This window comes from Ambystoma mexicanum, chromosome 11 (genome assembly GCF_040938575.1).
Source record: "Ambystoma mexicanum isolate Mex_15411 chromosome 11, UKY_AmexF1_1, whole genome shotgun sequence".
Lineage (NCBI taxonomy): Eukaryota > Metazoa > Chordata > Amphibia > Caudata > Ambystomatidae > Ambystoma > Ambystoma mexicanum.
Genome location: NC_090934.1, coordinates 1,447,681,480 through 1,447,702,981, shown reverse-complemented (window position 1 = coordinate 1,447,702,981; position 21,502 = coordinate 1,447,681,480). Strand labels below are relative to the sequence as shown.

At 43.4% G+C, this 21,502-nt stretch overlaps 1 protein-coding gene across 2 annotated transcripts in view; it reads left to right on the top strand.

Moving 5' to 3' along the window:
- Window positions 1-21,502, top strand: part of SV2B (synaptic vesicle glycoprotein 2B) — a 535,790-nt gene that overhangs the window by 501,388 nt on the left and 12,900 nt on the right. The gene's annotated exons all lie outside the window — the stretch shown is intronic.

Sequence of the window (21,502 nt, the reverse complement as noted above, 5' to 3'; positions counted from 1 at the left end):
TTCAGGGAGATGACGGAGCTTCTTCTACAAGAACATCACCCCTAGTAGTTGATGCAGATCTCTGGGTGGTGACACTTCCAACGATCGAGCAAATCGAATCATATTTACATATCCATTATTTATTTTAGACAACTGATCATTTGTGCAGGTCTATTTAGATGAGCCGTTGACGCCTGCTCAAAGTTTATGTTCTTTTTAACAAAATAGAAAAGCATACTAATGCAATTACTGTGTTTCAGGGAGTTGCTGAAGCGTCATCTTCAATAATATCATCAATGGAAGTCTATGCGGAGCCCGAGGTATGGATCTTGACAGTTCAATCTAACTAGATCAACAATGCGTGAACTATTGTCGTTTGAATGTTCTACACAATGCGTTCATTCGTGTTTTGCTATTGAGATGTACGTATGGGTATTGGTCCCCAAGTACATTTTGTGTTTTCAATATTATTATACATACTAATGAAAGTTCTATGTTTCAGGGAGTCGATGGAGCCTCAGTGAGTGATGGATGTGCTTATCATGAAAATATAGTCGTTGCAGCGCGAGAGGAAGTGGAGACATGCACACACGAGTCGGAGCAACAGCGTCCAGATGTTGAAGTTCGAGGCAAGAAAGTTTCAAAGAAAAGAAAGCAAAAGAAGGTTAGTGTCCTGTTCACTATATTATGTTGTCTTTCACTGTCAATAGTTCAATACTGTAAGTTGTGTTTAAACTGAACATCCCTTTTCTAATCTGTCCTCTAGTTGCGAGTGGGTGTAAGAACTAGATCTACACAGACAGTGAAGCGAACGAGAGATGTTGCTTGTCAAACCTTTTGGCAGGGACTTGAGACTGGAGATGCATCGTGCCAATGGGAAGAATATGAAGTGATTGACAACGGAGCTATACCACCACCAGCCATTGATAGTGAATGTCCTCCTGGTAGTTTGGATGCAGTCGGAGATCAATTCACAGAATCCACACCCGCAAAAAATAAGAGCGCGCGAAAGTTGAAGACATTGTTTTTTTCTCCCATCTCCGGACAAGGAACAGATGTTGCAATGGAAGAGAATGACGTGGACGACAATGAAACACCATCAATATCACTCAGCATAGCGGAAGACGATATCAGAGATTGTACCTTTCATGCGAGTGACATGTCCTCAACGTTACAGGCCGAACCAGCTGGGATGCAGAGTGACAGTATAAGGAAAGAGGCCAAATTCATTGTATTCGATAGCTGTTTGATGGATATTATTATGATGATGAAATGTGGGCATTCGGTTGGTGGGGAAGTATGTGGGGAGCCATTGATTAATGTGACTCGTGCAATTCGAGGCACTAACCTTAAAATACATGCCACCTGTACACAATATCATCCGTTCGCATGGTCTGCACAACCTATGCTGGGGCAACTGCCAGCAGGCAATCTACTTTGTGCAGCGGCCGCACTTTTTAGTGGTTCAAGTTTTAAAAAGTTACAGTATTTCTTTCAGTTTGTGGGAATCCATTTCATTGCGAAAAGTCAGTTCTACAAATACCAAACCGATTATCTATTTCCAGCCATCAGCGAAGCTTGGAGAATGGAAAAAATGTCAATGGAAAGTACATTCGCGGGCAAACGCTTCAGGCTAGCCGGTGATGGACAGTGCGACAGCCCAGGATTTTCAGCCAAGTACTGCACCTACCACTTTCAGGACATGGAAAGTAAGAAAATTGTGAGTTCGGTGGTCGTGCAGGTGTCACAAAGTACATCCTCAGTGGCCATGGAGAAAGTTGGCTTTGTAGCATCATTGCAAGAACTACAATCGCGGGGAATGGTGATCGACCTGATAGCCACGGACAGACACGTTTCAATTGCCAAGACAATGAGAGAACAGTACAAAAATATAAATCACCAATTTGACGTTTGGCATCTTGCAAAATCAATCAATAAAAAATTGTCTGCTGCAGGTAAAAAAAAAGAATTGCAAGGTATTTCACAGTGGTCCAAGTCAATCAGCAACCATCTTTGGTGGAGCTCAAAAACATGTGAAGGGTCGTTGGAAATTCTACTGGAAAAATGGCGGTCAGTAATGTTGCACTGTAGCAACGTACATCGATGGTCGACAAATGAGCATTTCCACAAATGTGAACATGGCCATTTGTCCACAGAGGAGGCACGGAAGAAGAAGTGGTTGATTCCTTCATCACCCACTCACAAAGCCATTGAAAAGATTGTATTTGATAAAACTATAACAAAAGCTTTGAGGGGACTCACGGAATTCTGCCACACAGGAGATTTGGAGGTGTTCCACAATATGTGCCTCAAGTACAGGCCCAAAAGATTGCATTTTGGCATGGAAGGCATGATAAATCGGACTCTTTTAGCCGTCTTGGCACATAACCATAATGTTGGCCGTCAACAAAGTAGGACGACCGGAACTTTAGGGACGCTTCGCTACAATAAGGCCTTCACTAAAAGAAGTAAACAATGGGTGATCAAACCAGTGTTTGAGGATATGCAATATGAGTTTATTGAGAGACTTATCGTAGATGTCCTCGATAGGCACATACATGGAGTGGTGAACGAACCTATGCAGGGGACAACTGCATTGCCACCCAACATTGCCTCTGTTCCATGTCCACCTAAAGCAGAGCTCATTGAGAAATACACATCACGGTTTAAATGATTGTAATTTGATTGTCTGTTCTCTCGAGTCTCCTCATGTTGCAGGCCCATTGCAATTAAACCAAACAGTAATATAAATCATTTTTACAAAAATTATAGAATGTTTCCGTATTGCAAACACATGGCCGACCCATAGGGACAATAAAAAAAAGGCACGCAGACAAGATGTCCCTAAAACTAACTGCAGCTAACTAGAAATGTGTGCTCGCTCAAAGTGAAGGTCAGCTGCTTTGATGTTTTGCTCGGGTGGCGGAACGGCCCACGACCCAATATAAGGTTCTATTGTGATTTGACCTTGACAGGCCGGGACCATCCTGAAAGACTAAGAAAAGATAATGAATAAAAATTCAGAAACGAAACGATGAGCCACGTTAATTAGAAGAAGTAACGTCGGCAAAGAAGGAGTGGTGTTTCGGGTCTGCCCTACACAGAGACACAATGGAAAATGCAAATATAATGTAAGTAACTTTTGATGAGTTTATACCGCAATTTCATTACTATACAGTGGCTTTAAAGACGGGTTCAGTTGTACTTGTTTGTTCTATGTGGCATATTGTTTTCTACCGCGCACTATCTTGAGGAGAAACATCTGCTTTTACTGAAGCACCTCAAAACCTTCCTCTTTGCTTCTGCTTTCTCTCTCCCTCTCCCCTGCTACAACTGGTCCACTGTCTGCGACCTCGGTCCTGGGCCCTTCCACTCTCCACCTGCACTGCCTCCCTGTCAACCCCTGCACTGGGGGACTGTCTCAGTATCCTACAGCCCCCCCTTCCCAGCACTTGTTCTGCACTTACCTTGCACTTGCCACCAGCTGGCCCTATTTATTTATTATTTTATGCTACTTACCTTGTACTCCACTCCCCCCCCCTCCATGCCTCGCCACGCCTTTAAACACTTGTGTACACCCAGTAGCGCTGTCCTCGCTATGAAATGAATAATTTTAATAAGGATCTGATTGTGAGACTAATTTCATTTTTTATGTTTTTAGGTACATCATTCACTACTGTCTGTGTCACGAGTACCAGACACCTGCGGACGGGTTCTACAGCCGCCAGTTGCTTCTCCGCGTGAACAACGTTACCACCCTGACCATTTTATGGGACGATCGCCAAGTACAAGTATGCCCTTACGCGGTACTAACGGTTAGATGCAACATACCTACCGTTGTGGTGGCCTAGTGCCTGGTTGTTGGAACAGCCATGCGATTATCAGTGCGACCGAAGAGCTTATTTTTATCGTAAACCAACACCCTGTGTACTGCACACGAACATCGCTTCCCTCAAGACGAACTAATTTGGATCGAGAGCAAAGAAAAATGCAAATCGCTGAATATTCTCTAAACATTTGATGTCCAATAAACGTACTTTGCCAAATGTACAATCTTGCCGTTTGCTTTTAAACCACGGTTTCACATTCCGAATTGTGGCGCTGTATTGTGAGATGCTCTAAGACCCTGTGTACAGCAAAGGACCATCGCGTTCCTCAATACGAACTTTTTGGAACGTGAGCAAATAAAAATGTAAATCGCTGAATATTCTCTAAACATTTGATGTCAAATAAATGTACTTTACCACATTTACAATCTTGCGGTTTGATTTCAAAGTACAGTTTCATATTCCGAATTGTGGCGCGCTGTATTGTGAGCTGATCTGTGTTGATTTCCGGGGTCTGTGTGGAGTCGCGTAGAAGACGCCTGGGCGCGTTTGCCTACGCAGCTCAGTCACGTCACGGATAGAGGCGGGGAATATGAATGTTTTGATAAAGTCTGTTTCAGGGGCGGGGGATTTGATTTAGTGCCGCAAAGGCAGGTGAGCCAGGTCGATGCGGCGGAATGATAGGATTATCACAAAATGGAGGCTGATTTCGAGTGCGATAATGGGCGAAAAGTCGGGTAAGGTCCATAGGAAAGTTTCCTACGATCTACCGATTTATGCTTACAAACACATGGCCGACCCGTAGGGACAATAAAAAAAAAGTCCCGGAACTCTCCTTTAATTCTGTGCTATGATGTTTCATGAATGACATATTACGATTACAAAGCTGGGGTGTGAATTGGGTGGGTACCGGCAAAACGAATAGGTTAATGTAGTATTCTGCTTTGCAGGTTACTAGTCTTCTGTATGTTAGAATGTTGGAATGTTGGTGTGAAGCCTGGAATGTGGAGTGTTGGCCTCTGGGGGTTCCACGGAGTGTCAGCTAGTCTTGGAGCTGGCTTAGTGCTGGATGCCAGTGGTTACACACATCGGAACGTACTTACCCGTATCTGCCACAATGAAGGCACTTACTATACGTGTTTGTCCAGGCGTAGTATTTCGGGCAGGAAAGGAGCCAACAACATTTTGGTGGTGAGGACTTGAAGCTGTGAGTGGGAGTAGCCTTGTGTCACCACTGTCCACCAACTGACCATCCATCCAGGGTGCCAGCCAGTGAGCCAGCTGTCTTCATCCAGCACTTTACGTTTCCCATCCGTGTGCTGTGAGTCTTTCTGGCAGGAACGGGGGGGCCAAGGATAGCGGCCCCAGGAGGTTGCTGAAGGCGAAAGAGCCGCCACGGACCAGGCCGGGTAGGTGGCTGTAGGAGACCGGCTAACAGCACGGGACAGACGTTCTGACCATTTTATCCATCAGCGGAGGGCAGCAGTGCTTTGTGGAAGCTGTGAGGGTAGAGAACTTGGATCTCCTGGCCTGGGTCAAATCCGAATCGGGGTTGCAGCAAGTTTGACTGCACCCCACGGTGCTCTTTTGAGCCATCATTGAGAACATGTGAAGTGGGCCAGGTGGGCTCGGCAATGTGCACAGGAGCAGCGAGCTAGGCGGGCTTGGTGGTACACCCAGCGGTCGCGTACCACAGTTATGCAGAGGCAGGCCAGAGTCCTGGAAAAACCCGGCGATGGCGGGCACTGTTCTGGGAGCAGCTCTTTGCAAGTAAAAGTCCCTCCATTTGGCAGTGCATGCGGAGAGGTGGATGTTATCGATACGCATGTCAATGGGCCAATGATGACGTCAGCGAATATGAGGGGCGGAGATTGTGTCACATCACATGCCGGTGTTATGGCATAGAAGCGGGCAACAGAAACTGAAGGCGTTGCCACTATATTTTCTGTGACGTTTCATTACATGGGGTCAAAGCATCATAGGAGCGGGCTGCGGGCCCCTGTCAAGCGCAAATTTGTTGGTGAGGCGGTTGTCGGCGCTATCAAGAAGTGTTGAAGGAGGTGCTGTTGCTTTTGCTAATAGATACAAACTAGGGGGCGTCCTGCCTGTAATCATTTACAAATTGCAATATACTTCAATGCAAATTCGGTCAATAAGAGACATTCATGCACAATACTACTTTTTGCCATGTAATGTGCTAATGTGTAAGATAAAAACACTCAGTATTGGAGGTGTAGGTCAGATTTACATTTTGCTGAAACTATTTTTATAATTTTTATAGATTTTTTGGAAAGCAAACGTCTGTCTGTGGTCAGTAATCGACCTTAATCTATTTGACAAGAGGTTGGCGTAGCGCATTCCCTTTGTACAAGTATCCAGATTGTTCTAACATTGTACTCCTTTGCACTAATTTGACTGTTTTGCAGTTAGCAATGTTACCTGTGAACTTTGTCTTTGCTTATTTTGTTCACAGTTTTGTGTTTATGTTTTATAAAGTAATCTGGATACTTGTACAGAGGGAATGAGCTACACCAACCTCTTGTCACATGGATTCAGGTCGATTACTGATCACATACAGACTTCTGCTGTAAAAAAAATCTATAAAAATAATTAAAATAGTTTCAGCAAAATGCAAAGCTGACCTACACCTCCAATACTGAGTGTTCGTTTGTACCTTACACATTAGCACATTACATGGCAAAAAGTAGTATTTTGCATGAATGTCTCTTATTGACCGAATTTGCATTGAAATATATTGCAATTAGTAAATGATTACAGGCAGGATGTATCTACTGATAGCCCATAATCCTGTCCCTGTATTGGGCCATCCCTCCTGTTATCCCCGTGACGTTTGCAAAGCCTTTTCGAGTAGTGGACAGTTCTCTGCTGGTGGTGGTTATCTGTGTGTAACTTGTCTGGATTATTTCAGTGAGTTCGAATTTTGGGAGCCTGAACATTGGGGATGTTTAAGGAAATGAACACAGGTGGACAAGAGGAGTGAGGTTATGAAGTCTTTAGATGTTCATTTAGTTTGGAGAACTGTGTTTGCCTTTGTATTGTTTGTTGTCCTGCGTGTGTGTTGTGCTGTGGTCTCTGCGGGTTTAGGAATAATTTGGACTCTCTGACGGAGGACGGGTGTCATGTGTAGGTTTTGGTTTGGAGGCCCTCATTGTTCTTGAGTGTGTGTGATGTGATTGGGACGTTGTGTGTGGTGACCTCAAGTTAGAATTAGTATTACCTTTCAATGTTGTTTCGTCTTTTCTTGCGACATGTTTTCGGGTTGGCTATCCCACTCCTGGGTTTCTTGGGACTTGAGGGTATTGGATCAGGACTCAAAGACTTGAGGATGCAGGGTCTGGTTTTGGGGTATTCAACCAAGTACATTATGGTATAATGTTTGTTATTATTATGCTTTACCCTTTTCGTTTTCAGGTATTGGGCTTGTTTGACTTATCCTCACTCCTGGGTTCTTAGTCATGTGGGGTGTGTGTCAGGGGAGTTAAAGCCATGGCGGTACTTGAGCGTTTGACCAGGGGCATTCATTGTTTTGTGTTTGTCCTGTTCAGGGTGCAGTGTACTTGCTGCAGTATTACATGTGCAGTAGAGTGCTGTTAGGTTTAGTATGCAGTAAGGTGCTGAGGGGTCATGTGTGCAGTGAGGTTCTACGGGAGTATGGGTTTAGTGAGATGCTGCAGGGTCATTCTTCAGTCAGATACTTTGGTGTCATGTTGAGCGGTGAGGTGCTGCAGGTGTGTTTTGTGTGCTTTGTGTTATGTGCGCATTAGGGTCTCCAGGGATTTAGAGTCAATTTTATTTCCCAGTTTTATTTTATTTTGGTGCAGTTGGGTGCTGTGCCATAGTCTTGGCAGGAGAAAGGTGCTGCAGGGTTGTTTTGTAGACTAGTTCCTTCCTGTCAGGAGTCTTGAGATGCAGTTGTTGGCTGCATTTTCAGTGGTACGACAGATTCCTTCCTGTTCAGGAGTTGTGGGGTGCAGTTGTCGGTTGCAGGTGCAATGGTGCGTTGTTTTCAAAACAGGTTTTGGTGCAATAGTTTTCCATGGTGGTCAATCTGGTACTGTTGGTTCCAGTGTGTTTTGGTTGTTAGCTAGTTGGTTGGTTGTGGTTGTTTGCCTCATTCTGCAGGTGAGATGGTTGATCAATTTGTGCGGATTGTTGTTGGTGTGTTGGTTATGGTTCTAGGTGACAGGGTTTTTGCTTTGCTGTATGTTTGGTTGTTGGATTACATTGCTGGTTGGTGTGTGTGCAGGGTTACATTCTGTTCTGTTCTCAGGTCAGGCATGCCTACCGTGGGGTGTCTGATCTGTTTTTCTCTTATGGGGTGTGTTGCCAGTCTCAGTTTTGGTGCTTTTGGTACAGTCCTGGTGTGCTAGTGTTTTTTTGCATGGTGTTTTGGTCTGTTTGTGTGTTTGCTTATGGATGAGCATTTTGGTTCGCTACTTGGTGTGGCAGACTTAGGACTTCGGGTTGGCAGTCCGGAGTAGGCCGGAGTAGGAGGAGTTTTTGTTTTCTTCGGTGGTCTCAGTATGCAGTGCAGTGTTGGCCTCTGGGGGTTCCACGTAGTGACAGTGATGGTCTTGGAGCTGGCTTGGTGCTGGATACCAGTTGTTTCACACATAGGTACTTACTTATCTGTACCTGGCACAAGAAAGGCACTTAGTATACTTACTTGTTCAGGCGTAGTACTTCGGAACAGGGCAAGACCCTACAACAGATCAGCTTTCTAAATGAAACAGGGAGTACAGAATTGGCGTATGGCGACTAGGAGGAAGATGGATAAATGGGAATGAATTAAAGCACCCGGGGAAAGACCTGAGTGGAAAATGTACAATTTGGTCATTTATGGGTCAGATTGACAAAACCTTGCACTGGAGCAAAGCAGGCGATGCTCTCAGCATCTCAGATTTGCTCCAGCCTCCTTGTGGCTGTTTCACAAAGCCTAAAAGGAGCAAATCAGCATTATGAATACTCTATAACGTAATATAATCAAATCTCAGCGATATAATATATATGGCATCTCAGCGATAGTCCTGGGTGTTTTTAATCTATGTTGTGCTCTCCATCAAATCTGATACCAAATTATGGCAGTGACAATCTAGCAAAATGGGATCTGTTAATTGGTGTCACCCCAAAATATTGCAGCTGAAAATCCTGTCGGCCGAAAATGCTGAATTTCGAAATGCGCATTTCAACGCATTTTTATGTGGGGTGGGCTAGGGTAATACAAATTGTAAGGGGAGTATGGTGATGCTGCAGTGGTCTCACCCCACATATAATTGCATTGAAATGTTCAGAAAAAAAAGAAATTCGGGTATTTCCGGCCGCAGGTTATTTCCCCCGAAAATATCACATATATTCCTGTTAATTACTACTGTGGCCCACTCACCTGGACAGTTTTCCCACAGCCTCCTTTTGAAAATCTTCCAGTCCTCAACTGTTCAACGGTGAGATCACTCTATAATACATTTTGAAATTAGCCTGAGGCTTGAATCTTTTCTCAAATAAGGTTTTAAATCTTTAGAAACTGTTGGCCACTTGGAAGCCTGTGCCCCTCTCGACCATTGATGTGAGTCTTTATAATGAATATGTTATGTAGGTATGCACATATACCAAATATTTTACAATGACAAAGCAAAACGAAAATGTATGTGGGGATGGGGTAAAGGGTTAAATATTTTGGGGAAATGGTTGGGGTGGGTTTTTAGGGGTGGGTAACAGAGGTTTGGGGGGAACCCCCTCAAAAAAGAAAAAAAACGGTTATGTTTGTCGTTGCAAACTTTTTGGCTATATGTGCATTTGTTATAAAATATGTTGTTATAAAGACATGTAACCAAAGAATATGAAGTGAAGGCTAAGGACACTCTTGATTCTTTTCATGAGTATGTTTAAAAATCAGTCAGCCAAAGAGCTGCGCAGAAACCGGGAAAGATCTACAAAAATCGAAAATTCCTACTCAATGGATCAACCCCAATATTGAGAAGCTAAACCATCTGCATAAGAACATTTTGCAAAACTGAAGACACTGCTATGGTGAAGAGGAAAACGTGTTTTACCCTGGTGCTTAGAGACTGCAAACATACTTTTTTTTTAAATTTTTTTTTTATTTGTGTGGCTGAATTTAATCAACCTTTCAAATATAAAACCGTTCATCAAAATACAATCATCGAAAAGACAAGAACAATTCAACATGCTAAAACCACAAAAAAAAGACAAAAGGCAATTACATGTCATTCATAAAAGGCAATTTTTAGGCTATTGAATCTAACAAAGTGCAGATTCGAGCGTCAAGCAATTCAAGCAATTGACAGTGGCAATTTGTAGTGCTGTACAGGACGAGTTGAGAATAATTGCCCAGCAGTCTTGAGGATCCAAGTTACCTAAGTATTTGCAATATTTTGAGAAGTGTGTTTCTCGTTGACCACGAAGAGGCACACATTCAGTCACCAAATGGGTTAATATTTCGCGAGCATCAGGAGTCATACAAAAATAACAGAAATTACTCATGGGTGGGAGGAGGTTACGTCTGGCTTGTATATCTCTCGTGATCCATAAATTAAACCTCAGACGGAGGATACCAAGATGATATTTTGGGCTAGGTGAGAACATCAAGTAAGGTGCTTAGGTTCAAATTGTTTTGCGTGGAAACCTTAGATCGTCACCATCTTTATATCGCAAACAAAGGTCTCTTGTAAGGATCTAGTCTGTTTGATACATTTTTAATTTCGTTCTGTCTGGGTTTGTGAGTAAAGTGTCAATTGATACCTCCGCGTTAGCCTAAATAGAGTATGCTTTTGTTACCCAAGTATGTATAAAGGCATGTGTAACAGAGAACATATAATTGGATAACAGTTTCAAAATTGAATTATGGTTAGTCGAGAGTAAGCATTTCCTGAAGAGAGCACAGACTCGCCAATTGTAAAGTGCTTGTAGCGAGACTAAGCCCAACTCATATCTGACCCAGGGGCAGGGAGAACATTGAGGCAAACGTAAGACGTGCCTCCAAAATGTAGCTTCCCATTGCACAAATAGGGATGAAAGGTCTTCTTGAGTGGTTTCTAGTCCATAAAGAAAGGTGGCCACTACTTTCATATTCCAGAAGTGTAATGCAGGATTAACTGAAAATTTGCCATACTTGGACAGTATAATAGTAGCCTGCGAGATGGCTGTATTCAATTTATTACCTAGATGTGCAACGTGACCATGTGCGTGTAACTTGCCCTCGAAAATCATCCAAAGATAAGTGTAGTGAGAAACTACAGTTAAGGGAATCTGGTTGATATAACACAGGTGTGTCCTCAGTCTAAAGTTCCTTGGGGAGAACAATACAATTTGAGTTTTGGTGGTGTTTACCTTTAATTCATTGCAATTAATGTAATTATGAAAGGCATTCAAGAGGTTCTGTAAGCCAGAGTGGGTTTTAGAAATGAGAACCAGATCATCGGCGTACATTAACGCTTTGATTGGATGATTATTAAATTTGGGGGAATCTGAGATGATATTTTTGAAGGCAAATTCAACATCCCGAATGAAGAAATTGAAAACAGCCGAGGCTAGAAGGCAGCCTTATTTTAGTCCACGGCCGTAGGAATACTTGGAGACAGATGCCCATCTAAAGAAAGACGAATTTGGATGGAAGTGTCTGCGTGCAATGCACATATTATGTCGAATAGTGGGGACGGGCAGTGATCACAAAGTAATTTGGAAAGTAGAATTGGTCTGCTGACAGAATCGAACGCAGTGTGGGGGTCCACAAAAGCAAAAAAAACTTGTTGTTTTCTTGTTTTGTAGAGTGGCATTGTGCTTTGAGTGCATTTAGACAAAATAAGTTGATGCTAGTGCCTAAGCCAACAACAAAATCTGAGTGCTGGGGGTCACGCAGATGAAAATTGGAAGTCCATGTATTAAAGTTGCGAAGAATGAATTTGTAAAAGAGTTTGCCCGGGGCGTCAACGAGGGCTATAGGGCGGTAGTTAGATGGTAAACTACGATCGCCCTTTTTGAAAATAGGGATAATTAATGATGTCTTCCACAAAGGAGGGATTATTTGGGACCTTAAGATATTACAGAAAATGATGTTTAGGATGGAAGCCCATTCTAGGGGATAGGCCTTAAAGATCATAGTCGAGAGGCTGTCAAGACAAGCAGCACCGGGAAGAGCTTGCTTTCACGATTTGATCTTGAATCGAGGAGATCGAAAAGTCAACTTCCCATGGAGAGATGGAATTTGGTTCATGTTTGTATTTGGTGAATTGTGGATCAGCATATAAGGACAGGAATTGGGTCAACCAAGCGGAATCTGATACCCCATTAATCTGCGAAGCACCCTGTGAATTGGATGTCTGGCCGTGGAGTAATTGCCACATGGAACTTGAATTTTTATTCGCCATCGCCCTAGACATCGCTTCACTACCATGTTGGTAGAGAAGGGCCTTTCTGCTTCTGAGCCAGTTCTTATATCTGCATTTGACGGTGTTAAGGTCAAGCCTGCATGTCGCAGAATTTAGCCGCAGGATAGCTTTTAGCATTCTCCGATACTCAGCTCTGACCGCTTGAATTTCAGGATCAAAGGAGTGTTTATGTTTGCCACTCAAGCACCCTAAAGTGGTTAAAGTGCTGACAAAAGGACGTAGGAGATCAGAGTAGTGCGCTGAGTGGCTCAATGGTGCATTGTATTCGACAATGTTTTTAAAAGATGATAGGGTGGATATATTCCCGCGCACTCGAGATCTAGCTGGATTGGTGAACAATTCAGGAGTGAAATGGTGAGCTTCTTCATGAGAGAGGGGCCACTGAATATTCATGGATAACAATCTATGGTCGCTCTGGGCTTGATCAGTGATGGTTAAGTTGTCAATAATTGGAACAGCCCAGCATCCACATAGATATAATCAATGGTGCTCGAGTTAGATCCTCAGTGCCATGTGTATTGAGGTGGAAGGTCACCCAGAACGGCACCATTTACCATATGGAAGTTGCACTGAGTCATAAAGGAGGAAAACATAGATGTTGCATGATTTGATCATGCTTGATTCCAGCAGTCAAGATTAATACCACCTAGGACAATTTTATGTGATATAGAAGGAGTTATCAGAACCATATCGAGAGTAGAGGCTAAACCTTCATAGAAGGATTCATCAGTTTGTCCAAGAGGGTTACGGTAGATTTTAACCAGTGCAATGGTGAAGAAATGATGAGTAATCTTAACCAATTGAATATGGGCCAGAACTGAAGACCAGGGTGAAATGGTGAGACCCATCTTCGAGTTAACTGCAACCAGGAGACCAGAGGAAGGTCTGCCCTTGCTAGGGATGGCTGGGAGCAAAGTAAGGTCAAAACCATCCCATACAGGAGGAGTAGGAAGCCAGGTTTCTTGTAAGGCTATGATGTGATAAGTATGGGACAAGGTGAGCATGGAGGTATGTAAATGAGCATTGCCTTGAGTATTCCAACTGGCAAGTTTCAGGGGCAATGGACTTGTGACAATTAATGGTTAAGTCGGGTGGTGAGAGGGGGTTGGCGAACAGCTAGTATTCTTGTTGGTTAAGCCCTGATAGATGTTGGGTTTGGACTTGGGTGCATGCATCAAATTTGACGGGGACTCAGGATGTAGGGCAAGAAGGAAGCCTGGGTCGAAGAGTTGCATTTTGCAGCGCCATATTGAGTTCCAGACTACACCAGATGGGATCCAAAGTCTGACCACAGATGAGCAGGTATTGAATACAAATTCATTCTGGTCTATGTCATGAGTGGAGATGTCATGCAGGTCCTCAATGTCACCAAAGATGTTCAAAACACTGGACCGATTTAAGTCATGCTTCGGGAAGTTCCCATCTCGGCACTTGAGGATAAAAGAATGGGAATGGGAACGGGATGGCATAGGCAGAAGGAGTATGTAGTTAGGGTGTAGGTAAGGTCAGGGGAGTTTGAAAGGAAACGTTTTTTTGGAAGGTGCAGTCTGAGCAACATTTTCTTCATCTTGCATTGAAGTAACAGGGGCAGAAGCCCTAGGGGTCGTCACAACTGAATGACTCAGGAGAGCCTGCAAATTGGTCAAACGTGAAGCCATGTAGGCATCGAGGCTGGCTTTGTGGTCAAAAAGTACATGAATGGAAGGAGTACTTTCTTGGGGAGCAGATGAGGTGAGGGGAATTTGAGAAGGAACATTTTTTGCTTTAAGTGGAACAGTCTGAGCATCCAAGTGTTGGGGGGGACTCATGTTGTTCAAGCGATTAGACCAATTTGCTTAATGGAGATAAGGACGCTGGATGGCTAGCAGAAGGAGGGGGTGGGACTCGCGTGGAAGGGCCTGAGGGCACCTCGGCAGAGGCGATAATGGGGACTTGGGATTGGGTTGGCACAGGGGATGTGACATGGGGCAATGTGGACTTTGAAGGCTGCCCCAAGTCTTTAAAAAAAGCCGTACGGGTATGTTTGGTGTGTTTCAGGCTAGCCAGGTTTTTGTTTTTTTGGATTGCGGGGCGAGATCTTTTACTTGGCATTTTGGCAATAGGAATGTCTTTTGTCGGCGTGTGCTCCACATGAGGGAGAGGTTGCAATGGTGGGATTGAGGAAGGTGGCAGATTTTGCACCTGAGAGGGAACACCTGAGGTTGCGGCAAGCAGAGGGACAAGAGAAGGCTCAGAAAAGGAAGGAAGAACAGGGACAGGATCAGCAGAGGAAGTCTGAGGTGAGGGAACAGTCAGTGGAACAGAAGAGGACTCGGGAGCAGGTGCAAGAGCAGTTGGGAGAGCAGAAGCAGAATCATCAGGAACAGCTTGCGAGGATAAGACAGATGGAGGTGAAGAAGCAACGGGACGAATGACACCTGGTATAGATGGGAGATGACTAATCAAGGGGACACTGAAACAATCAGGGGATGAGGAGCCGGGAGCTAGTTCGGTAGCAGCAACAACACCCGTGCAATTGAGGGGCTGGATTTGCATATGGCCGGAGGGAGAGCTGGCACACGTGTGGGCGATGGGAGTTTGGCTATGTACATGTAGCCATTTAGTAAGTTCCTTAAAGAGCGCAGACTGATTGGAGAGTTTATGGTCAATAGTATCATGGAGTTTGCTCATGGTGGAAATCGCCAAGTTAATATAAATGAGAGCGGACTTTATTAGTGAAAGTTGGTGGGACATGTTGTCTGTCGGCAGCAATTGGAGAGCTCTTGGCGTTGGCAAGGCAAATGAGTGGATGAACGAGGAGGAGTGGAGGACTGATGAATGAATTGATATCCCTTCCAAGTCTTCCTCTAACCTCGAGGAGGTGGGTGAAACACTCAGGGACACGTGGATAGAAATATCAGAGGAATCAGGGAGCAAGGATGGGAATTGTATCGGGCAAGGGACAGAGCCTGAGTTTGTAGGTCAGAAACACCATTCACCAGTTATCAAAACAGAGTAAGGCAGTTGTACTTGCTTGCCAATAGACTTGAAGTATAGCTTCTAACTCACTTTAAAATACAGGTTGAGGAAATGATAAAAAATAAAAATAAAAATAAAACACACAACAGTAACTGCTGCACACCGCAGTTAACACGGGTAAGCGGGAAAGCGGTACTTATCTCGGTACTTGCCCGAGATGCGCGCGCGTGATGCGCGTGCATTTGGGCTAAGTACAGAGTCCAATAGGTGAGCAAGGCTGATGGGCCAATCCAGGTAGAGCAGAGGCGGGCCACCAAAAGTGTCAATCACGCTAAAACTAAAACAGAATGGCGTCAGATGCGGGCTCAGCAAATGTTCATGGCAACAAACATGAAGCTGACAGAAGTAAAGTGGCCAGAGAGCAGTGGCTAAATAGTGTCACCTTATTGTTTTAATCCTTGTTAGCCAGGTGTAGCAGCCACAACGTGTGAATGCAGGCAATGTTCGTGGAGTCAGCCAGGGAAAAACAGCAGCAGCAGCTCCGAGTGAGAAAGCAGTACTTATCTCGATACTTGACCGAGATGCACGCGCGATGCGCATGCGTTTGGGCTAAGTCCAGAGTCCAATAGGTGAGCAAGGCTGATGGGTCAATCTAAATGGAGCAGAGGCTGCCCACCAAAAATGTCAATCACAATTGATCTCACTGTAAACGCCACAAGAGAATCATTTGTGCTTTTAAATTAGCGTTTGAATCCACCCATGACTGATAGTTCCATTCCCCCTTCATTAGAAATGTGCGACAATCTTACGACATATTGTTCTATCATTCAGATATGGTGGATTATGAGAAGTCCTACCACACCTTCTAATCCATCTTTTACCTATTGAATATACTACAACTATGTACAAGGTGAGTTACTATCTCACTCCCGAAGGGAGAAACTGATCGTGAAAAATGCTCTTTCATTGCAAGTTCTCCTCCAAGGGAAAGACGTAGGCAAATTAGTTCTCTGATCTTTTTAGTTAATTCATATCTGCTCACTCTTTATTTAGCTAAAGACTGTACTCCTTGCAGTTTAAAAATGGCAGCTATACATCCTTTATTAAAATCTATATGGGATATGTCCAACTTTCTCAAACTTGCAAATGCTGGAAAACTCTGGCAACCTCCAAATTTAAGTCTTCGCAGAGGAAAACATCTTACACATCATCAATAAGCTGGCTTCAGACCCGGTATTGGCATGGACACCATTTGTCATTGTTGTGGGTGACCTTTCAGAGGCATTGACACAAGTGGTGCCACCAGTTTGGAACTGATAGTACTTTTCCCCGGCTTTTGATACTGTTGATCAGCAACTTTTACTAGGTAGGCTCTAATTCCTGGGTGTTACTGCTACAGTTTTGGATTTAATTTACCATACATAGGCAGTTGCCTTAGGTTCTTATGTAGCCTCTTCACCCTCTTTATCCTATGCTGTCCGGCCAGGATCTGTGTCGCTTCTGTTATTTTCTGTCAATCTGGATGTGCCATCTTTGGCCGACGTGGTTTAATTCTTCAGGCTATATTTGTATAGGCACATGGATGACAAGTAGATTGTCTGTCTGGATGAAAATTGCAGCAATGATGCCCATAATTTAAAATCTTATTTAGTGACCATTGACCACTGGATGTGCATTAATGTTCTGAAATTAAATGCGGGAAATCTTTTTGGTCAATGGTCCTAGAAATTGCAGGTCTGAAGACCTCTGGCCCACATGTATGGGACCTTGCCCCAAACCACCTATTACTGTGAAATATTTGGGAATAATAATCCCAGCTTCTTTGTCTCTTGCAACACAACTATCCTCTTCATCACAGTCTGGCTCCCCCAAGATATTTAGGTTTTTTTCTGCTAATGCTCAAATCACCTTACATAAGGCCATTGTCAAAATAGTAGTGGAATATTGTAATGCAATGTATCTTGGCCTCCCTGCAGAATCTGGCAGCTCTCCTTCTTTGCAACCTGGAACTGCGTGACCACATCACCCTTTGTGTTGTGTTGCACGACCCAGAAGTCCACACCAGCCACTGTGCTTTGTCTAGCAGTTTAGATAACCCCATGCAGGTGGCAGGAGATTTTTATGCCAGGCTGCAATATATTGATTCATTTTCAGTTAGGACTGTTGCTGATTGTGACCTGGATTCTTCCTTCATAATATTTAGTCACCAGTTTTCCCACTCAGGGCGCTCTTCCATGTGTTATTTTTCTGAGCACCAAGATGCCTTCAGGTGAACATTGTGCGCTATACAAATATGTGCAGGTAGAAAAATAATATCATAGCAGTAACACAGTCTGTGAGGCAGTACTATGAGTATTAGGAATATGAGTTACTTATGATGCTTGCTGTAGTTGACATTGAATGGCAATAGTTGGGCAACTGAGGCTGCACTTGAAATAGGATGGTATCACCTGAGGCTGTGCCTTGATTAGCTCCTGCATGTGGGGCAATGGCTGTCGTAGGATTAGGGTACTCTGATTTGAGGCTGCACTTGAAATAGGATGGTGTCACCTGAGGCTGTGCCTTGCAGAGGATGATTAACTCCTGCATGCGGGGCAATGGCTGTCATAGGATTAGGGTACTTTGACTTGAGGCTGCAGTTTGCATATGTTGCAGCACGTTATGTGAGGCTGTGACTTACAAATGATGACTAAATTATATATAATTTGCAGGTATCTGTCACACTTTCTAGTATACAATGGCAATATTGGTGCTTGAGAGGCAACACTTGACATACAACGGCAGGTACCGTAATGCACTGATGCACCTTATGAGTTTAGACGGGGTGAAGTCGATCCTGTGGGTTGCCTACGTTAAAAGGAAACCAATTTAACTAAACACCGCTGACATTTGGGAATACCCTAACAAGATTGATAAAAATTCTCTAGCCAAGGTAAAACCAGCCACCTCATCAAGAAGAAAATAATTGATGATGTACCCTTCAAGTGAACGTTCCCTGGGCAGTGTCTATTTGAGGGGCAGAGGGTTTCCTGGCTTTGAACACTACCTAGATTACATCTACCCTCCTTATGAGAGAGCTCTGTTTATCAGATTTAAGCCGGGGCACACTAAAATTGCCATTTTTTAGTAAGTCATTGAATCCTGGGAGCACAAGGATTTGTCCCCTCTGTGGAATGGGGATGGAAACCATTCCTCATTTTTTGTTTATATGCCATTTTGATGGGGCCCCTAGGCGACCCTCATGTATGGAAACAAGGCACAATCACCACACACGAACTGATACACCAGACACGAGGTTCAATTCCCAAAATCTAGGGTTTATTGCAAAGCAAATAGTCTCAGTTGGCCAACTGGGTCTCACGTCCCGCAACGTGTGTCTCCAGACCCCGAGGGATGCAAGAGAGCGAGCATTCTACATCAGTTACATATATACAAAACGAACATGTCATTATCAGTAATGACATATTCAATACCACCCATGACATACTTCCTTTGAAATAGATTTGATGATTGACAATTGTGAAGAATATGACACCTTCAGACATTCATTTAGCAACAGTTTGCAATTTGCGGACTTGCAGACACGATTCTTTGTTTTAGGGAACATACTGCCCTTGTTCTTGCAAGCAAGCTGCGTGCAGGGGAGAGACACATTCCAGGCCTCACTACCTTCCAGTTTCTATTTGTGTGCTAGGGGTCAACTCGCCCCACAGGGCTCAGTGAAGGGGGCCGTAAAAGAGAGCATAATTCAAACCATTAATTGTTCGTTCCTACCATTTCTACCGCATCAGCGAGACTAGCTGGCACCTGCGTGGTAATTAAATGCCTTGTTGCTTACTTCCAAGGACTTGTGAGGGAGGAGACCATGCATTGCTGTCTGGGCTTCCTACATTGTGTTTCAACATGTATCTTGTGGCCTTGCTCTATGCATGAGCAACAATCGAAATAGAATACGCTTACAGCAAAGCAGTTTGAACAGAAAGCAAGAAGCGAAAATTAGTCAAAATGGCGAATTCTATTCTTACGCTGTCTGGTCATGCTCATGAGGCTGTACAAACGATGATGAACACATGATGTGGTTGGTTTTCGGCCAACAAAAATACATCGCCTCTGCTATGGGAAGGTAATTTCTAGACTCACACCCTAAGACCACAGTACAAAGCTGCACGCCTTCAACTGACCCGTGATGACCTAGAGTTCTGTAGGAATTGTGCCAAGCAATATATTGTATTTGATGTAGCTCATTATAGTCATAGGGCCTGGCTGCTTAGATCTAAATTATTAGAGAGAAACGAGCAAGCTGTTATTAGAACTGTTATTAGAACTGTTATTTCATAGCAAGATGGCCTCAAAATATGGAAGTTTTCAAGCATACAATTTAATAGAGACTATGAGCATGCTCTGCTCTTATGAAGTATGTTACTTTGTCAGTTCTTTGCTTTTAAGCTTCCATGAATGATTTTGAGGGTTAGTATACTGTACTTGATATTACATTTTTATATACCTCCAATGATGTCTTTTTATCTATTTTATCAACATTTTGTTTTCTTATATTGTATTTTTGTTTTATTTTATGTTGCATAGCCGAAGTAAAGAATTGAATGAAATAACATACAAATGGGGATTCTGACCCTGTATGGCTGCATCTCATATCTGATCACTGTTCCTGCATTATGTGAATTAACTGTCATGTAGTGACATTGCTGGGATATTGCTGGGGTATTTAAGACTGTAGTTGGTATTTGATGATTTCATCTAGATAATTGTGGACCTTGTATGTGGGGACTCTACCAGGCACATGAGGCACTAATAGGCAAAAAAGGCAGTGCTAGAGTTCTTAGCATATTGTGGTAACACCTGGACATAGGATATACTTTACATATGGTGACTACTTCAGGCTGTATTAAGTAGCATAAATTACATTACGGGGATACTTGGGGCTGCATGTGTTGCCCGAGTGCTACACCTGGACATGAGAGGTTGTCCCATACAAATTGTATTTATTTATTTAAATTTTTTAAGCATCTTGCGGCCCTCAGGCATTGTGGCGCTGTTACAGAAGGCTTTGATTAAACATATTTTGATTATTTCAGACATATGGACATTAACTGCCATACACTGGCTACATTGCAACATTTTAGGCTGCAATTGGCATATGACAGCAGCTAGACATGTACGGCGGTCCCTTACATTTGATGTCTATAACGAACATGTGAGGATATACATATCAAATGGCAGTAAGTGCATAGAAATGTCCATACATGCCTTATTCTCACAGTATATGGGTATGCAAGACGTTTAGCACATGGGCCTATATGTGGCATGTGAAGCTACACCTGGTAGAAGATAGCATTCATTGGTCATTTGATATTCCGATGCCATATGCAGTATATGCTGATGGTCTATGTTAGTTGTGTCGAGTGCACACATGACACATCAAGCCTGAACCCATGATATAGAAAGGCAGTCCACTAGTTAAAAAATGATTAGACCTAAAATACCAATTTTCTGCTGTTTTCCTATTACGCTTTTACTTATTGCAGTTTTATTTGCACCACTGATGGCAATACCAGGGATGTCCTCAGGTTCAAAGGTCATGTGATGGCCCTTATCTTTATGTGAATGAGATCACATGGTGACGTGATGCCACATAGCTTGATGTCATCAGGGCCATATGGTTACCTCTGATGTCCACGGCTATTTTGTGAACTGACGTTGGTGTTACTATCCCATCACAATTGTAGCAGCCTTGCTTATTTGTAGTACCACCAGCACATTAAAAGTAACACAGAAAGGCAGCCCTGAGACCTTATTGTAATCAAGTCTCAGAGCCCATGTTTCTACGTTTAATGACAGATAATGCAAGAACACATTATGGGTGAGATGTAGGTGACAGTACTGTTTTTTTGGGAGGCTTTGAAGTGCCATAATGTACCCTCATTCTCCTAATCATGGAGCATATGATGTGATAAGCCTGACTTCTTCCAAATCCAAGCTCTTCGCCGGGGATTCTTCTTCCAATCTGTCTCTCATCCATGCAGATCATTCGTTATCTGGAGGCATCTGGAATGCCTCTGGCTACTTCCCAAGGAATTCTCTATGTCCCTCGCCAATCATAATTTTCCTTCTGTAATGCTGAGGGACTATAGGTAGGTTAGCGAGTGTCTTTTTCTGCTGTTCCTGTTGAAAACCTGGTCCCACAATATCCACATTCCCTGAAAAAGAAAATATTTGCGGACAAGCATAGCTTCACAAATAGTTTTCCTTGAAGACTGCACTAGCTTTGATATGTTACACCACTTCTATGACTTT